Source organism: Vombatus ursinus, unplaced genomic scaffold (assembly GCF_900497805.2).
Source record: "Vombatus ursinus unplaced genomic scaffold, bare-nosed wombat genome assembly UNPS02014798.1, whole genome shotgun sequence".
NCBI lineage: Eukaryota > Metazoa > Chordata > Mammalia > Diprotodontia > Vombatidae > Vombatus > Vombatus ursinus.
In genome coordinates, this window is record NW_020954576.1 from 19,374,934 (window position 1) to 19,396,097 (window position 21,164).

Here is a 21,164-nt window from a genome sequence, read left to right on the forward strand (position 1 = left end):
AGAAAGGAAAAAGAAACATCAATTTAGATGTCTTTTTCAAGGAATTTAACCATGAAAGGGAAGAGAGATTTAAGATGATAGTCTGAGGGAATAGAAGGATCAAGTAAGGGGGTTTTGAGAACAGAGTAGACATGGGAATCTTTGTAGGTAGTAGAAAAAAAGTCAGTAAACAGACAGAGATTGAAGATGAATAACTGAGTGGGCATCATGGAGGAATCAATCATCTCACTGAAAGACAAGTGTGCTGGCATGAATATGTGCACTTAGAAAAGGTCTAATTTTGGGTAATAAAGCTTTATTATCATCTCCATTTTATAGATGAGGAAACTAAGGCTCTGAGATAACAAATGTCCATGCTTCCATAATTTTCCCCTTTCTTTTGCTCTGTTCTAATTCCTCTCTGTTATCTCAGCAGATCTCTTGTAGGGGGAAAAATAAAATTTATTAAATTAAAGAAAGACAGAATAGGGCCTACAAGAGATATGAGGGTAGTGCTTTCTAGATATAGATAACCATTTATATAAATGAGTGCAATGAGAAGTAGTTAGGTAAGGGTATTTGAGGAAGAATCAATATCTACGTTGAAGTCCCTTAGTATGAGGGCAGGAATTAGGGAGGAGAGAAATATTGTAAGCCAGGTATTGATCTCAATGACAAAGGAAAGGAAGTAACCTAGGGGTCTGCAAACAATAGCTACCAGGATTTTGATTGAGTGGTAGATATGAATACCATGAACCTCAAAGAAGAAGAGGTTATTTAGTGATGGAGTTGTAATGGGGAGCAAAAAGTATTACAATTTGGGGTAGAGCCAAGATCGCAGAGTAAAAGCAGTGACTTGCTTGAGCTCTCCCCCAAACACCTCCAAATACCTATAAAAATGGCTCTAAACAAATTCTAGAGCAGTAGAACCCACAAAAAGAAAGAGTAAAACAAATTTCCAGTCCAAGACAACCTGGATGGTTGATTGGAAAGGTCTATTGTGCCGGTCTGGGAGAGGAGCACAGTTCAGCATGGGCAGAGCCAGCAAAGACCAGGCCTCAGTGAACCTGGAGCAGTCCTCAAGGGATTGAATCAAGGGGAGCTGTGGTGGTTTCCAGACTTCTCAATGCACAAACGCCAAAGACAACTTAGAAGGTCATTAGGAAAGGCCTGTCAGACCCAGGTGAGAGAGGAGCTCAGTCCCACCCCAGCCCTGGGGTGGCGGCTGCTTCTGGAAGCTCTCAGCCAAAAAAGAGGGGGAGTCAAGTGGCTGATCAAAGGCGGATTGCAGGGATCTCTTTATTGGTGATGAGGCAGGATTCTCTTGCTTTGCCTGTGCATGGATCTAGGTCACAGTTCTGGGTGGCAGTCCTGGGGCGAGAAGGAGTGCTGGTGTGGTAGAGCTTGTGGTGGCGGTGGAGAGAGAATCCTCCTCACAGTTACAAGGCAGAAAAGAGTGCCTGTGGTCATTCATGGACCAGAGCACAGGCCAGGAAAAGAGTAAACACCTCACCCTTGATCATACCACCCTGGAAGAACTGAAAATTTACAGGTCCCTAGAAGTGTCTCTGAAAACAGCTGCACAAAACCCCCAAAGACTGGGATAGTACATTCTCCAAACTGAAAGCAGAACCCTACCTTGACAAAGAGTTTAAAACTCAAGTAATTGGCTGGGAACAGGAGCAAACCACACAAAAAAAGTCAGACCCTAGAATCTTACTTTGGTGACAAAGAAGATCAAAACATACAATCAGAAGACAACAAAGTTAAAGCTCCTACATTCAAAGCTTTCAAGCAAAATATGAATCTGCCTCAGGCCATGGAAGCGCTCAAATAGGATTTTGAGAAGCAAGTAAGAGAAGTAGAGCAAAAACTGAGAGTGATACAAGAAAATCATGAAAAACAAGTCAATAGCTTGCTAAAGGAGATCCAAAAAAATACTGAAGAAAATAACACCTTAAAAAATAGACTAACCCAAATAGCAAAAGAGATCCAAGAAGCCAATGAAGACATACCTTATAAAGCAGAATTGGCCAAATGGAAAAGGAAGTCCAAAAACTCAAGAAAATACTTCCTTAAAAATTAGAATGGAGCAAATGGAAGCTAATGACTTTGTGAGAAATAAAGACATTGTAAAACAAAACCAAAAAAATGAAAAAAGTAGAAGACAATATGAAATATCTCACTGGAAAAGACTTGTAAAATAGATCCAGGAGAGATCATTTAAAAATTATTGGACTGTCTGAAAGCCATAATCAAAAAAAGAGCCTAGACATCATCTTTCAAGAAATTATCAAGGAAAACTACCCTGATATTCTAGAACCAGAGGGTAAAATAGAAATGGAAAGAATTCACTGATCACCTCCTGAAAGAGATCACCAAAGAAAACTCCTAGGAATATTATATCCAAATTCCAGAGTTCCCAGGTCAAGGAGAAAATATTGCAAGCAGCCAGAAAGAAACAATGCAAATACTGTGGAAACACAATCAGGATAACACAAGATTTAGCAGCTTCTGTATTAAGGGACAGAAGGGCTTAGAATATAATATTCCAGAGGTCAAAGGAGATAGGATTACAACCAAGAATCACCTACCCAGAAAAACTCAGTATAATCCTTCAGGGGAAAAAATGGTCATTCAGTGAAATAGAGGACTTTCAAGCATTCTTGATGAAAAGTCCAGAGCTAAATAGAAAATTTGACTTTCAAATATAAGACTCAAGAGAAGCATGAAAAGGTAAACAGGAAAGAGAAATTATACAGGATTTATTAAAATTGAACTGTTTACATTCCTACATGGAAAGGTGATATTTGTAACTCATGAGACCTTTGTCAGTATTAGGGTAGTTGGAAGGAAAAATTATATGGATAGATAGATAGATACAGGGCACAAGGTGAGTTGAAGACTTTTATTCTGGAGAATAAAATTAAGGGGTATACTGGAAGAAGGAGAAAGGTAGAGGTAAAATAGGGTAAATTATCTCACATAAAAGTCTTTTACAGTGGAGGGGAAGTGGGGGAAGGTGAGAGGGAATGACCGAATCTTATTCTCATGAGAACTAGTTTAAGGAGGAATAACATACACACTCAATTGGGTATGGAAATCTATCTTACCCTACAGGAAAATAGGAGGGAAGGGGATAAGAAAGAGGGGTGATGATAGAAATGAGGGCAGATTGGGGCAGAGGGTAAGCAGAAGCAAATACTTCTGAGGAGGGACAAGCTTACAACAGAGAACAGAATAAATAAATGGTGTAGGATGGGTAACGAGAAGCAAACACTTTTGAGGAGGAACAGGTAAAAGAGAGAATAGAATAAATGGGGAGGGGCAGAATAGGATTGCATGACTATACACTATAACTTGTATCAAATTGCTTGCCTTCTCAATGAGGGTGGGTAGGGAGGAAGGAAGGGAGAAAATTTGGAACCCAAAGTCAGTTTCATTTTTTTATTAATTTATTTGAATTATCAACAATCACTTTTTTCCCCCTCTCTCCCCAAGACAGCCACAATCTGATATAAGCTAGACATGTACATTACTATTAAACATATTTTCATATTAGTGATGTTGTAAGGAAGCATTAGAACCAATAAGAACCACCAAAAAGAGGAAACAAAACACAGCAGAAGAAAAAAAAAAGAGCAAATAGTATGCTTCGATCTGCATTCAAACTCCATTCTTTCTTCTTCGTGGATAGCATTTTCTATCATGGGGCCTTTGGAGATGTCTTAGATCCTTGTATTGCTGAGAAGGGTTAAGTCTATCAATATTAGTCATCGCACAACATGGCTGTTAATGTGTACAACGTTCTCCTGGTTCTGCTCACTTCACTTAGCATCAGACCATACAAGTCTTTCCAGGTGTTTCTGAAGTCAACCTGTTCATCATTTCTTACAGCACAATAGTATTCCATTACATTCATACACCACAACTTGTTCAGCCATTCTGCAATTGATGGGCATCCTCTCAATGTCCAATTCTTTGCCACCAGAAAAAGAGCTGCTATAAATATTTTTGTACATGTGGGTCCTTTTCCCATTTTTATGATTTCTCTGGGATATAGCCCTAGAAGTACTATTGCTGGGTCAAAGGGTTTGCACATTTTTATAGCCCTTTGGGCATAGTTCCAAACTGCTCTCCAAAATGGTTGGATTGTTTCACAACTCCACCAACAAAGCATTAGTGTTTCAATTTTCCCATATCTTCTCCAACATTTATCATTTTCCTGTTTTCTCATGTTGGTAGAATCCAAAGTTTTAAAAACAAATGTTAAAAATAGTTTTAACATCGAACTGGGAAATAAGATAAACAGGCAATGGGGTATAGAAATCTATCCTGCCCTACAGAAAAACAGAAGGGGAAGGAGATAAGAGAAGGGGGGAGCAATAGAAGGGAGGGCAAATTAGGAGAAAAGGTATACAGAATGCATGCCCTCTTGGGGTAGGGGAAGAGGCGAGATGGGGAGAAAATTTGGAACTCAAAATCTTGTGGAAGTGAATGTTGAAAACTAAAAATAAATAAATTAATAGACAAAAGAAAAAAAGTATTACAATTTCTCAGCCTCGTCCAATAGCCAAGAAGTATGAGTGAAGGTACAGTCAGTAATGGAAAGAGTGACCAGAGAGGTTGGGTCATCACAGAAAAGCCAGGTTTCAGTAAGAGGCAGTAAATAGAAATAGCGAGAAATGAATAGATTTAAGAAGAAGAGAAGTTTGTTGCACATGTAACAGGCATTCCAGACTACACAGTGGAAGGGATGGGTAGAGTTAGGATAAAACTTTGTGATGGAAGGGTTGAGGGAGATGGGAATAAGGAATTGGGTGGTAAAGGGTATGGAATGGAGTTTGGATGATGATCTACAGGAATTCATTCTTTGAGATGTGAAAGGTATGACTAGATGCGAGAATATTTATTGTTAAGTGGAGGGTGCCACTCCTCTACCCTCAAGGACAGATGAAGCAGGAGATGGGAGGCCTGAAATTAAAGGAAGATTATTTTGGTATCCATATGAGTATGAATTGAAAAGACTGGAAGAAGATATAGCAATTAGGATAGAGGTAATGAGATCTTAAACCACTGTAGCACAGAACTAGTGAGAAAAGTGTATGAAAAAGGGATTGCCAAAAGGAACAAATGAAAGGGATGCATGGGATGAAGAGAGGCAAGTAAAGACAAGTGAATAAGCATTTAATAAGTACAAGAACTGTGCTAAGTACTGGGAATACAAAGAAAAGGTAACAATAAATCCCTGCCCTGCCTGATTGCCCTCACAATCTAATGAGGGAGACAAAATTCAAATAATTATGTCCAAACAAGATACATACATGACAATTTGGAGATAATCACATGGAAAAGGAATTCACATTAAGGAAAACTGGGAAATAAGGTGGGATTTTAGCTGACTTTTGAAGAAAGCCAGGAGGTGAAAGTAAAACGGAAGACAAGTGCAGGTGGAGAGTATAGATAGCCAGTGAAAAATGCACTACTAGATGGAGTGCCACTACAAAGAGGCCAATGTGCCTGGACCACAGAGTACCTGGAGGGGAGTAAGGTATAAGAAGCTAAGAACAGGCAAATCCATTTCCAGAAAAAGAAATTAAAACTATTTATAGTCATATAAAAAATTGCTCTAAATCACTATTGATTAGAAATATGCAAATTAAAACAACTCTGACGTACCACCTCACACCTGATTGGTTTATATGACAAAAAAGGAAAATGATAAGTGTTGGAAAATTGGAACATTAATGCACCATTGGTGGAGTTGTGAATTGATCCAACCATTCTGGAGAATAATTTGGAACTATACACAAAGGGCTACAAAACTATGCATACCCTTTGATCCAGCAATACCACTACTAGGTCTGTATCCCAAGGAGATCATAAAAAAGATGTAAATGTACAAAAATAGTCATAGCAGCTCTTTTTGTGGTGGCAAAGAATTGGAAATTGAGGGGATGCCCATCAGTTGGGGAATGGCTGAACAAGCTGCAGTATATGAATGTAATGAAATACTATTGTGCTATAAGAAATGATGAGCAGGCAAATTTCAAAAAAACCTGTAAGACTTAAATGAACTGATGCTGAGCGAGTGAGCAGAATCTGGAGAACACTGTACGCAGCAACAGCAACATTGTGCGATGATCAACTTTGACAGACTGTAGATATTGCTCTTCTCAGCAATACAATGATCCAAGACAATTCCAAAAGACTCATGATGGAAAATGCTATTGTCATCCAGAGAAAGAACTATAGAGTCTGATTGCAGATAGAAGCATACCATTTTCTTTTTTGTTGTTTGTTTGTGTTTTCTTTCTTGTGGTTTTTTTCTGTTTTGTTCAGATTTTTCTTTTACAACATGACTAATGTGGAAACATGTTAAAATCTTATAAAAATGAATGCTGAAAACTATCTTTACATGTAATTTAGAAAAAAAGAGTAGGATAAGTTATGAAAGGCTTTAAAAACCAAACAGATTGGTTTATAATTGGTTTATAATCCAATATATTGGATTGTGGAGGCAACAGGAAGACACTGGACTTTATAGAGTATAGGGAGAGGTGAGGTGTAGTGGGGTGACAGGGTCAGACTTATACTTTTGGAAGATCATTTTGATAGCTGAATGGAGAATGGACTAAAGTGGGGAGAGCTTTGAGGCAGGGAGCTCAGTCTCAGGTATGAGTTACCAAAGGCCTGTACCAGGGGAGTGGCATTGTCAAAGGCAAAAAGGGGATGTATGTAAGAGAAGCTGTAAAAACACAATTGACAAGACCTGGCATCAGATTGGATGTGGTGGATAAGTGAGAGTGAGGAATCATTAAGTGTAAGATCTAGCTTGATGTTATCCTTGGTGACTGGGAACATGGTGGTGTCCTCAAAATAATAAGGAAATTAGGAAGAGGGAAGCATTTGGGAAGAAAGTTCAGTTTTGGACATATTGAGTATTTAAGATATCCAGTTCCAGATGTTCAATAGACAAGCCTCTCCCGTCTAGATGGCTGAAAGGACAGCGGCACCATCAATGAAATATGCATATTAGAAGTTGGGGCAGGTTTGTAATATTAGATGATGAGTTCATTTTAAGTGCTGTGGAATATAATGATGGAGAGGTCCAGCAATCCAATAAAATTCAACAAACTTTATTAAGTACCTACCATACGAAAAGCCTCATGGGATGAGAGAGAGGAATAATAGAGACTGGGACTATAAACTCTGGCCTGTTTTTATTCCTAGTCTTATCCTGATTTCTGCATAAGAATGAAGAGCAGGGAAAATATGCATCCAGAATTCTTTAATCTAGCTACTGAGCCTTAAAGAGGTTTCAGGGACCCACACTTGCTCCCCTTGCTTTCTTGCCATGGAAAACAAGGCTCCATTTCTAAATCCACTAAGTGAATTATTTGCAGATTTCAATTAACCATAATAATTTTACACTTCACTAGTGCAGATAATTGAGGGTTGACTGTGTTTTCATTTTAAACTGTAAAACAAACCTTTATTTAGTTTTAAAATATTTCTCCAATAGAGACGATTTGTTTCCAAAATACTCTTGCTCCAGAATAAAGCCCTCCCCAGCTACATAAAAGTGTGCTTTCAGCAAGAATAAAGCTCCATTTATTTCATTTTTAACTCAGATACTAAAGTATACCAAATTTATTCAACTGATAGGCTTCGAAATATGTTTAAAAACAATTTGAAGGGGGGTGGAGCCAAGATGGTGGAGTCAAAGCAGTGACTTGCTTGAGCTCTCCCCCAAACCCCTCCAAATACCTATAAAAAAAATGGCTCTAAACAAATTCTAAAGCAGCAGAACCCACAAAAAGACAAAGTGAAACAAATTTACAGCCCAAGACAACCTGGATGGTTGATCGGAAAGGTATATCGCACCGGGCAGGAGAGGAGCACAGTTCAACGTGGGCACGCAGGCCGCAGTAAAACTGAAGCAGGCCTCAGAGGACTGAATCGCAGGCAGCTGTGGCGGTTTCCAGACTTCTCAACCCATGAATGCCAAAGACAACTTGGAAGGTCAGTGGCAAAAGCCGGTGACTGCGGTGACAGAAAAGTTAGGTCTCAGCTGCAAGTCCCGAGCATGGCCCTGGGTAGCAGCTGCCTCCTGAACTTCGGCCCACAAACTGAGGGGGAATCAAGTTGCTGATCAGAGGGGGATTGCAGGGATCTCTTTGCCACTGCTGAGGAAGGAATCTCTTGCTTTGCCCTTGCTTGGATCTGGGTCACAGTTCTGAGGGGTGGTCCTGGGGCGAGGAGGAGTGCTGGCGTGGTGGAGCTTATAGTGGCAGTGGAGAGGAAACACCTCCCCTCTTATCACACCTTGGAAGAACTGAAAATTCATAGGTCCCTAGAAGTATCTCTGAAAACAGCTGCACAAAACCTCTAAAGTTTGGAACAGTACATTCTCCACACTGGAAGCAGACCCCTCCCTTAACAAAGAGTTTAAAACTCAAGTAATTGGCTGGGATCATGAGCAAACAAAGGTGCAAAAAAAGTCAGAGCATAGAATCTTTCTTTGGTAACAAAGAAGATCAAAACATACAACCAGAAGAAGACAACAAAATCAAAGCTCCTACATGCAAAGCCTCCAAGAAAAATATAAATCGGTCCCAGGCCTTGGAAAAGCTCAAAAGGGATTTTGAGAAGCAAGTAAGAGAAGCAGAGGAAAAACTGGGAAGAGAAATGAGTGTGATGCAAGAAAATCACGAAAAACAAGTCAACAGCTTACTAAAGGAGACCCCAAAAAAATACTGAAGAAAATAACACCTTAAAAAATAGCCTAACCCAAATGGCAAAAGAGGTCCAAAAAGCCAATGAGGAGAAGAATGCCCTAAAAAGCAAAATTGGACAAATGGAAAAGGAAGTCCAAAAGATTACTGAAGAAAATACTTCCTTAAAAATTAGAATAGAGCAATTGGAAGCTAGTGACTTTATGAGAAATCAAGAGACTGTAAAACAAATCCAAAAGAATGAAAAATTAGAAAACCATGTGAAATATCTCATTAGAAAAACAACTGACCTGGAAAATAGATCCAGGAGAGAGAATTTAAAAATTATTGGACTATCTGAAAGCCATGATCAAAAAAGGAGCCTACACATCATCTTTCAAGAAATTATCAAGGAAAACTACCCTGATATTTTAGAACCAGAGGGCAAAATAGAAATGGAAAGAATCCACCCATCTGCTCCTGAAAGAGATCCCCAAAGGAAAACTCCTAGGAATATTGTAGCCAAATTCCAGAGTTCCCAGGTCAAGGAGAAAATATTGCAAGCAGCCAGAAAGAAACAATTCAAATATTGTGGAAATACAATCAGGATAACACAAGATTTAGCAGCTACTACATTAAGGGATTGCAGAACACAGAATATAATATTCTGGAGGGCAAAGGAGATAGGATTACAACCAAGAATCACCCATCCAGCAACAGAGTATAATCCTTCAGGGGGAAAAATGGTCATTCAGTGAAATAGAGGACTTTCAAGCATTCTTGATGAAAAAACCAGAGTTGAATAGACAATTTGACTTTCAAATACAAGACTGAAGTGGAACATGAAGAGGTAAACAGGAAAGAGAAATCATAAGAGACTTATTAAGTTTGAACTGTTTACATTCCTGCACGGAAAGATGATATTTGTAACTTATGAGACCTTTGTCAGTATTAGGGTAGTTGGAGGGAAAAAATTATATGTATGTAGATAGATAGATAGAGGGCATAGGGTGAGTTGAAGATGAAGGGGTGATATCTGGAGAATAAAATTAAGGGATGAGAGAGGATTATACTAAGAGAAGGAGAAAAGGAGAGGTAGAAGAGGGTAAATTATCTCACAAAAAGCTAAAAAGAAAAGGCTCTTACAGTGGAGGGGAAACAGGGGAAGGTGAGAGTGAATGAGTGAATCTTATTCTCATAGGATTTGACTTAAGGAGGGAATAACATACACACTCAATTGGGAATGGAAATATGTCTTACCCTACAGGAAAACAGGGGGGGGAATGGGACAAGAGAGTAGGGGGATGATAGAGAGGAGGGCAGATTGGGAAAGGAGGTAATGAGAAACAAATATTTCTGAGGAGGGAAAGGGTCAAAACAAAGAATAGAATAAATTGGGGGGGCAGGATAGGATTAAGGGAAATAGAGTTAGTTTTTCATAGCATGTCTATTATGGAAGTGTTTTGCATAACTGCACATGTATAACCTATATTGACTTGCTTGCCTTTTCAATGAGGTTGGATGGGGAAGGAGGAAGGGAGAAAATTTGGAACCCAAAGTTTTAAAAGCACATGTTTCAAAAAAAAAAAAAAAATGTTTTCACATGCAACTGGGAAATAAGAAATACAGGAAATGGGGTACAGAAATCTATCCTGCCATACAGGAAAATGGAAGGGGAAGGGGATAAGAGAAGTAGGGGAGAGATAGAAGGGAAGGCAGACTAGGAGAAGGGGTATTCAGAATGCATGCCATCTTGGGGTGGGGGGAAGGACAAGATGGGATGAAAATTTGAAACTCAAAATCTTGTGGAAGTAAATGTTGAAAACTAAAAATAAATAAATTTATTAATAAAAAAACAATTTTTAGTTTATGATACATTTATGCGGACTAATTACAAAATACTTATTAACAAATTTTAAAAAACACCTTTTATTTAAATAAAACTAAATATACCTCAACACTAAGAATTTGTGATTTAATCAAGCAAGTAATCCTTCTTCTGACAGATAAAAACCACACAAGTTAGTAGGAGGTTATCTGTGAATTGTGGTGGCTATAAAATTTCAATATGCAAAGGTCAACTTGGTAATGCTTCTCCAAATTATCTAGGTTGAAACTCATACACATAGCCCATCGCACTTAGATTTAACTACATGTAATTATTCATATGTAACTGGGGCCTGGCTAGTGAAGCTCCATCCGCAGAGCATGTACAGCTTGATCTGCCTGCTGACAGCACACACGGAAGAGTTTGGGGAGCTTGATTCCATAAAGGAGGGGCCCTGGCTCCTCAATCTGGCGCGCACGGAGATCTTCTGTAACTGGTTTTAGACTGCTAACCACAGGGAGAAGAGACGGACTACTGAGCCAGACGGGAGTGGATTCAAAAGTCAGTGCCAGCCAAAGCAAGTCTCCTGTCCTTACTCCTTGCTGAGCGGCTGTGGTTTAGGTGAGAGGGACATGCAAGAAGCTTCTGGATGGGAAAAGGGCTCAGATCAGCCCCACGTGGGCTGGCATTTGGCTTCTGATTTTTCCTCTTTGTGTTTGTTTTAAGAAAAAGTACTGGAGGGCTCTGGCTTTCTTTGTGAGTTTCAAAAGGCAGCAAAAGTAAGTGGTATCAGTTGGATGTTAACCTGCTTGATACAACATACATCAAAAGTCAAGTCAAGATGCTGAATTCAAGAGTGAAACTAATGTGGCAAAACTTACACAGAAACTGCTCTAAGTCTAAGCTCATTCTACTAATGAAGGTGGAATGTTCACCAAAGTGTTGGGGAGGAGTACTTTGTAACTTTTGTTAATGTGATATTTTCAAAGTAAATATGCCTTTGTAAAAGCTAATCACTGGTGGTTAAAATTGGGGAGAACACATTATAATGCAGGCTCAAGAGCTATGGCATTAGAGAAATCCATCCCTATCTCCTTATCATACTCCTAGAACACTCAGAGGGAAATGTAGCCTTTTTCTGGGATACTGACTTGCTAGTGCATCTGCAGGTTTGGGAGAGTGAACCTGAAAGCCTCAGGTGTTACTTATAAAACTCAATTTAGACATCAGAGAATTCAGGTATCTGCATTTTAAATTCTTTACCAAAAAGCTACCAAACTTCTCAAATTTTAACGACTTCACTGAAAAAGATTGAGAGCTTTAGTGGACTGCCAGCAAAAAAGCCAATAAAAACTTATGCTGCATTAATAAAGGAAGACTGTCCAGAAAGTGGGTGATCATTCCATCATACTCCCAGTCAAATCATCTGACACCCTCTGGTTAGCTCTGTGTTCCACATTTTCAGAAGATTATTGAAAAGCTAACTAGAACACAACTTTCTCTTCTTTTCTCTTTTCAAGATGGTGAATGGCCTGGAGCTTGACAGAAAACTGATAATGTTTTAGACTGAAGAACAAAAGACTTAGTGGAGACATGTTAGCAGATAATCTGTCTCCTGCCTTCATACCTACAATGGTCTCTCTCCTCACCTCTATCTTCTATTATCCTAAGGTTCCTTCAATGTTCAGCTCAAGGGTTACCATCTACAAGGGAAGCCCTTCTGGATGCCTCCCTCCATACTCCAAAACTAGAGCTCTCCATCCCCCAGAATTATTTATAATTTATTTATCTATATACATGTTGCTTTCCCTTGTAGAATGTGAGCTCATTGAGTGTAGAAACTGTTTTAGTTTTGTCTTTACAAAGTGCTCACAAATAAGGAGAAATAAATGCTTAATGAATTGAACTGAAGTAAATCTTTTTTTTTTTTAAGCAAATTACATTATTGGCAATAGAAACTAATATCAGTTATAACAACAAAAAGCATACTGTTTATAAAAATTTTAGTGATTATAGCAATTTCTCATCATACTTTATAGAAAGTCCCCTTACATGTTTCAGAATTCTATATCATTTGAGTACCAGCTACTGGGAGGACTAAACAAAGAAGAGAAAACAAAGATAAATTCCCAATGTTTAGAGAAACAATAAACTTAGTATAAACTTTACTTTCCTTATTGTCATCGATTCAATTTAAGAAGCTTTTATTATCTACTATATATTGATCAATAGATTTATCTTTTAAAAATCAAATTTTATCTCTTATTTGTTATCAAGGACAGAAAATAATCTTTTAAATTCTACAAAAAAAGATGAACAAATTGGTATATGTTAACTAACTTTAACAATAATATCTTCTTCAACATCCACTTGATAAGAGTAAGATAGAAGTAATACTGTATTAATATATTTTAAAGTAGTTTTTCTACCATATTTTATATTTAATCAGATAAACATTCCCTTAATGCAAATTTTGCATTACTCTAGTTCACATAGTATTTAGTCATTGCTATGAAGATAAGGTATGCTTAAGATAAAAAGTAAACACAGATGCCAATAATTTTTAATTACATTTAAAAGCAACTTGTCAAAATATAAAGTTAAAAAAACAGCGACAAAATATAGTGGTTAGAACATTTTGATACTTTTTTTCACATTCATTTATAATACCTATAAATGAATTGTGCTATAATCTGGGGTAGGCATTAAAATTATATATGTGAATACCTGGGATCTCTGAAGAACTTCAACGATAGATATAGATGGTATCTCTATCAAAAGGTCACTTTTTAAAATCTGCTAGTTTTGCAAGAAAAAAGTTCAGAAGAATGAGGTTTATATGCCATATCAATCAACCTACCAAAAATTATTTTATAGAGCTAGAAAAAATAATAACAAAATTCATCTAGAAGAACAAAAGGTCCAGAATACAAAGGGAATTGATGAAAAGAAATGCAAGGGAAAGTGGCCTAGCCATACCAGATCTAAAACTGTATTACAAAGCAAGACTCATCAAAACTACTTGGCACTGGCTAAGAAACAGAGGGGTGGATCAGTAGAATAAGTTAGGTACACAAGACACAGTAGTCAATGACTATAGTAATTTACTGTTCGACAAACCCAAAGACTCTGGCTTCTGGGATAAGAACTCACTATTTAACAAAAGCTGCAGGGAAAACTGGAAAACAGTAGGGCAGAAAATAGGCACAGAGCAACATCTTTCACTATTAGACCAAGATAAGGTCAAAATGGGTATATGATTTAGACATAAAGGGTGATGTCATAAGCAAAGCAGAAGAGCAAGGAATAGTTTACCTGTCAGATCTATGGAGAAGGGAAGAATTTAGGACCAAAGAAGAGACACAGAACATTATTAAATGCAAAATGGATAATTTTGACTACATTAAATTAAAAAAATTCTGCACAAACAAAGCCAATGCAACCAAGATTAGAAGGGAAGCAGAAACCTGGGGAACGATTTTTAGAGCCAGTGTCTCTGATAAAGGCCTCATTTTTAAAATATATATAGAGAACTAAGTCAAATCTATAAGAATACAAGTAACTCCCCAATTGATAAACAGTCAAAGGATATGAACTGGCACTTTTCAAATGAAGAAATTAAAGCTATCTATAATAATATGAAAAAATGCTCTAAACCATTATTGCAAATTAAAACAACTCTGAGGTACCATATCACACCTATCAGATTGGCTAACATGACAAAACCAGAAAATGGTAACTGTTGGTGAAGATGTATGAAAATTGGAACACTAATGCATTGTTGGTGAAGTTGGGAACTGATCCAAACATTCTGGAGAACAATTTGGAACTATGTCCAAATGGCTCTAAAACTATGTATACCCTTTGATCCAGCAATACCACTTTTAGGTCTGTATCCCAAAGAGAACATAAAAATGGTAAAAATACATACAAAAATATTTACAGCAGCTCTTTTTTGGTGGCAAAAAAATGGGAAATTGAAGGGATGCCCATCAGTTGGGTTATGGCTGAACAAGTTGTGGTATATGAACATAATGGAATACTATGGTTCCATAAGAAATGGTAAGCAGGCAAATTTCAGAAAAACCTGGAAAGATTTAAATGAACTGATGCTGAGTGAAGTGAGCAGAACCAGGAAAACATTATACACAGTATTAGCAACATTGTGTGATACTGACTTTGTTAGATTTAGCTCTTCTGAGCAATGCAATGATAAAAGACAATTCCAAAAGACTCACTGTGGAAAATGCTATCCACAACCAGAGAAAGAACAATGGAGTCTGAACGCAGATGGAAGCATACTATTTTCTCTGTTATATTTTTCTTTCTCATGGTTTTTCCCTTTTGTTCTGATTCTTCTTTCACATGAGTAATGTGGAAAAATATGTTTAATATGATCATACATAGCAATTCTAACTGAAAAAAATTTTTGAAGAAAGTTTCTCTGATAAAGGTCTCATCTTTCAAATATATAGAGAAATGAGTCAAATTTATAAAAAAAGAGCCATTCCCCAATTGGCAAATGATCAAAAAACATGAAGTCAGTTTTCCAGTTGAAGTAATAAAAACTATGTATAGCCATATGAAAAAATGCTCTAAATCACTACTGATTGGAGAAATGCAAATTAAAACAATTCTGAGGTACTATTTCACACCTATTAGATTGGCTAATAGGACAGAAAAGGAAAATGACAAATTTTAGAGGGGATACAGAAAAACTGAGACACTAAAGCACTGTTGATGGAAAGGTGAACTGATTCAACCATTATGTAGAGCAATTTGGAAATACGCTGAAATATTTATAGCAGCTCTTTTCTAGTAGCAAAAAACTGTAAATTGAGAAGATGCCCATCAATTGGGGAATAGCTGAACAATTTGTGATATATGATTGTGATAGAATACTACTGTGCTATAAGAAATGATGAGCTAGATGCTCTTGGCAAAACTTGCTAAGACTTACACAAACTGATGCAAAGTGAAATGAGTAGAACCAGGAGAACATTCTACACAGTTAAGAGCAATACTGTAAGATGATCAACTGTGAATGACATAGCTATTCTCAGCAATACAATGATTTAAGACAACTCTGAAGGACTTATGATGAAAAATACTATCCATCCCCAGAGAAAAAAATGATGGAGTCTCAAAACAGATCGAAGCCCACTTTTTTCTCTTTATTTTTCCTGGGTTTTCATTATTGTCTATGTTTTCTTCCACAACATTACTAATATGGAAATATGTTTTGCATGACTATACATGTGTAACTACATCAAATTGCCTGCCTTCTCAATGAAGGGTTGTGGAAAGAGGGAGAGAATTCGGAACTCAATTTTAAGAAGACATGTTATAAAAATTGTTTTAATGTGCAACTGGGGAAAAAAAACCACAATTTTTTTTAAAAGAATAGGGATTGATTTATTTTTGTCTTTGTATCCCTAGTACCTAGAATAGTTCCTAACACAGAGAAAGTGCTTAACACATGTTTGTTGATTGATTCATTGATGAAAAGATGTAAGGTCGTAATCCAGTTTGGGGCCCAAGATTTTATAGGTTTCAGTAATGCTTTCTGGGTACCTTTTAGCATTACTATTTGTACTTAAGTGAATCAGAAGAAATGCGCTGTGGAAATCTATGAGCATTAGGAAGTAAATCATCATCATGGTCTGGAGATATACATACAAACATACAAATACTCCCATATATATACATATATATATGTATGTATGACCCAGGAAGATAGCCAACCATTTTACTGTCATGTTAATACACAGCCGCCTCAAAATTCATCAAGCAAGAAGCACAAACCCTCACAGCTCTAGTTCCCCACTCTTCAAGAAGAATTTTCTATTTAGTGCATAACACCAAGTTCTCTCTCCTACAGAAATGTGCCAAACTTTTCATAGGGACTGACTTTTCTTCTGACCTTCTTAGGGTTGTCTCTATTTCATATCACTTTGTTAATTTATTAGCACATGAAAATCAAGCAATCAATAAATAAACATTTATTAAGCACCTACTATGTGTGTGGTATTGTGCTAAGCACTGAGGATACAAAAAGAACAAAATAAAGTCCTGGCCCTTAAGAAGCTTACAAAGTAATGGGAGAGACACATGCAAACAAATACATACAAAGCAAGTTATATATAACATAAATAGGAAATAATTAAAAGAGAGAAGGCACTGAAATTAAGAGGGGTTGGGGAAGGTTTCTTATAAAGGAGGAGGATCTTAGTTGGGACTTAAAGGAAGCCAAGGAGGTCAGTAGTCAAAACAGAGGAGGGACAGAATTTCAAGTACAGGGGACAGCTAGGAAGAATGCCAAGAGGTGAAGTGCCTCATGTGGATTAGTCAGGAGGTCAGTGTCACTGGATGGAAGAGTACATATCAGGGGGTAAGGTATAAGAAGAATGGAAAGGTGACAGAGGGAGAGTAGGTTATGAAGGACTTTGAAAGCCAAACCGAACATTTTGTATTTGCTCCTGGAGGCAATAGAAGTCACTGGAGTTTATTGAGTACGGGGAGTGACATGACTCCACCTGCACAGGAAAATCATTTTAGTGGCTGAATGGAGGATGGACTGGAGTGAGGAGAGACCTGAAGCAGGTTGTCCCACCAGCAGGGCTATTGCAATAATCAAGGTGATGAAGGTTTGCAACAGAGAGGTGGCAGAGTTAGAGAGGAAAAGGAGGCATATGCAAGAAATTTTGCAAAAGTGAAATCAACAGACCTTGTCAATGGATTGGATATGAGGGGTGAGAGAGAGTGAAGAATCTTGTATGAACCCTAGGCTGCAAGCCTGAGAGACTGGAAGCATGGTATTACCCTTTATAGTAATAGAGAAGGTAGAAGGAGGGGAATATTTGGGGGAAAGATAATGAGTTCAGTTTTGGACATACTGAGTTTAAGACACTAATGGATATCCAGTTTGAGATGTCTGAAAAGCAACTGGAAATGTAAGATTGGAGGTCTGCAGAAAGACTGGGGCAAGATAGGCAGACTGGAGAATCATCAGCATAGAACTGTTAATTAAATCCGTAGGAGCTGATGAGATCAGCAAGTGAAGTAGTATAGAAGAAGAAGAAGAAGAGAAGAGAGCACAAGACAGAATCCTGAGGGACACCAAAGGTTAATGACATTGTTAACATCTTGAAAACCACTCACATATTCTATTCCATTGCCTTACTAACATTTTGTCTTTACTTATTAATTTGTCATCTCAACTTCCCTGTTCATCTTTGTGTCTTCTTCTACTTGTCCAGTCATTTCAGTCATGTCTAACTCTTCATGATCCCATTTGGGATTTTTTGGGGAAACATACTGGAGTGGCTTGCTGTTTCCTTCGACAGCTCATTTTACAAATGAGGAAACTGAGGCAAATAGGGTTCAGTGACACAGCTACTAAGTGTCTGAAGTCAGATTTCAATTTGTGAAGAGCAGTCTTCCTGACTCCAGTCCCAGCCCTTTACCCACTGTGCCACCTAGCTTCCCCTTCTACTACTTTTCTTTTTTAAATTGATTTTTATTGAAATCATTTACTTCACATACCTAAATCCTTCCTCTGGGGGACACAAGTCTCCCTCTCAGAGAACAAAGAATGTTTTTAAAGAGGAAAGGAGGAATAAATCAGCACAACTGATAAATCTATTATAAAAATATTACATATTTTATGTATATGTATAAAAATATTACATACAATGTTCCACACTTGTGGACCCACCCCCCCACCCCTACAAAGGAGGAGACTTTGAGACTAAGCTTGTCCTTTATAATTTTGCAATATTCAGTTTGAATTATTTTGTGGTTATTGTTCTAGTTATAATCATTGTGTATATTATTTTCTTGGCTCTGCTTATTTCACTTGGCATCAGTTTTATATAATCTTCTTTGTACTCAGGATACTTAGTTTCTTATAGGACAATAATATCCCACTGCATTCATGTAATTCAATTTAATTAGCCATTTCCCAATAGCTAGGTTTCTACTTGCATCCAGTTCTTTGCAACCATAAAAAGTATTGGTATGAATATTTTGTTGCATATGGAGCCTTTCTTTTTGTCAATGACCTCATTGGGATATATGCCTAGCAGTGAACTCTTTGGGACAAACAATTTAGACATTTTAATTCCACTTCCATGTTCATGCTATGAAATTTCTTTATCTGATCACAATCTATCATCATTTCACCTCTCTATATGCCTTGTAACCCCAAATCCTCTTCTTGGGCCTCACTGTGACCTCTAATCCCTCAATCCGTTGATGCTTTCCCGGTCTGTCAACCCTGGACTGTCCTCTCTTCCCTATCTTGACCCCTTGGTAAACCAGCTCAACTCTAAACTGTCCTCTTCTCTCTGGTCTTTATTCCTTACCCTACCACATTGATCTTACCCTGCCAAGTCTCAGCCTTGGATTACTGCCACCAGATATTGCCTTTGCTCCTACTCAAATGCTGCTGAACAAAGCTGGAGAAAATAATGACCATGTTGCCTGGGTCCGCTACAAATTTACTTTACTTAATATCAATTAGGCCCTCACTATAGTAAAGTAATGCTTTCATTCTTAATTGACTCACTATGCCACTCACCATTGTGCCTTTTGTAAACTTTATATCACTTCTTAAACTGGCTCTCCCTCCCCAACCCTCTCAGTCGAGGACCTGGCCTCATATTTCACTGAAAATATTGAGGCTATTTGCTGAGAGCTCCCTCTTCTCTCCTTTTCATCTCACATATGATAATGATAATGATAATGATAATGATAATGATAATGATAATGACAGTAAGCACCATTGGCTAATATTTATATAATGCTTACTATGTGCCAAGCACCATGCTAAGTGCTTTACAAATATTATCTCATTTGATCATCACAACTACTCTAGGAGGTAGGTGCTACTATTATTCCCATTTTATAGATAAGGAAACTGAGACAGGCAGAGGTTAAGTGACTTTCCCAGGGTCACACAGCTAGTAAGTGTCTGAAGCTGGATTTGAACTTAGATCTTCCTGACTACAGATCAAGCACTCTATCTACTGCACTCATGTGAAAGTTTCTTAATTTCATGCAATTAAAAGTATCTATTTTATCTTTTGTAGTTGCTTCCATCCTAGTGGGTTAAGAAAAACCATAGCACAGAGAAATATGTATCCTGCTTGTCTTGTAATATATTCATGGTATGGTTTTTAATATATGCCATGTCATCCTTCAAATCTCCTCCTTTACAATTTCTTTTTCACCTCAAAACATTATCCTGCTCCTTCTCCCAAATAAACCTCTTTCATGGAAACTGAAAGCAGAAATCATCCTATACTACAAGTCTGGTAAACAATTACAGGGTGATGGATACTCATATATACACATTGATGTTCTGGGACAAAGGAAAAGGGAAAGAAATGGAGGGGCAAGGACGAGAATGTTAGCTATATATTAAACACTAATAGTGATCCCCTGAGTTAATTCAAAGAGTTAACACTTAAATGGCTTATTTCTGTCAAAGGATCTTCCACTCCCCTGCAAGCCCTCAAGCTAACAAAACTAACTTAACATAGAATGGGCTTATTTAAATCAGGAAAGAACAATGACAGGACTTATATGAGAATCCTTGGCAGAGCACTTAGAAATACTCTCTCCTATGAAATTAAAAGAAGTGTCACAAACTCACAGTACTATATTAAATTTTCATGGCCTCATTTACAGCTACAGGTTTAGCATCTTTCCTAGAGATTTCAGGCTGAGTATCTCTCCTCAGGCTCTGATGGGTATGCTTGACGCCAACAAACAGTAGCAAGTTCCTTTGCCCCAGAATTCATGTATTTCAACACAGCCCTGGCAGTCTGAATAACTCCTTCACTTCACTTCAGTTCAGTTCAGTCCAGTTTAGCCCAGCCTAGCCCAGACGTACTCCCAAACTTTTAGAGCATAACACTTACTCAGTCTGCAGTGGTAACCTGGTTCTTCTCCCACACTGCATCCCTAGTCAAGATTACTACCCCAGAAGTTCCTATACATTCTTTTTTCTTTTTTGGTCAGGGGGACAAATTTCCAACACATTCTTTTTTGGAAAGGATGCACATTTTGGCTTCCTTCAGAAGAGAAAAGGAGAAAGGATAAGTTGGCTGAACTACTGATACATATCCATTACATGTATGTATTTAATTTCCCAAGGAGATTGAATTGAAGCTCCTTAGAAAAAATGAACATATTTTAATTATTTCCAGACTATATCTCCTCCAGTACCAAGTACAGCGCCTTACACATAATGGGCAATAAAAAGTTGGTAAACCTGGAACAGACTTAGGCATCAAGAAAGGACATGGTTTGGCAGGAGGAAGGGAAGCAAATATTCCAGATCAAGAAGTAATGTACAGTGATTTCAAAGACAGAACTCTTGATTAGAATGGAAACAGTTTTTTTGGTACACAGGAAAAGACAATAAATTTTAGTCTAGAGGTAAATCAGTGCTAGGAAAAAGGTACTAGAATAATTAACAAGATACTTTATTAAGAAGTTCTGGGGTAGCTAGGTGGCACAGTGGATAGAGCACCGGCCCTGAAGTCAGGAGGACCTGAGTTCAAATCCGGCCTCAGACAAAACACTTAACACTTATAGCTGTGTGACCCTGGGTAAGTCACTTCACCCTAATT

The 21,164-nt window shown here is 37.7% G+C and overlaps 1 protein-coding gene across 2 annotated transcripts in view; it reads right to left on the reverse strand.

The window, feature by feature from the left end:
• Positions 1 to 21,164, reverse strand: part of LOC114049643 (RAC-gamma serine/threonine-protein kinase) — a 362,981-nt gene that overhangs the window by 115,103 nt on the left and 226,714 nt on the right. The gene's annotated exons all lie outside the window — the stretch shown is intronic.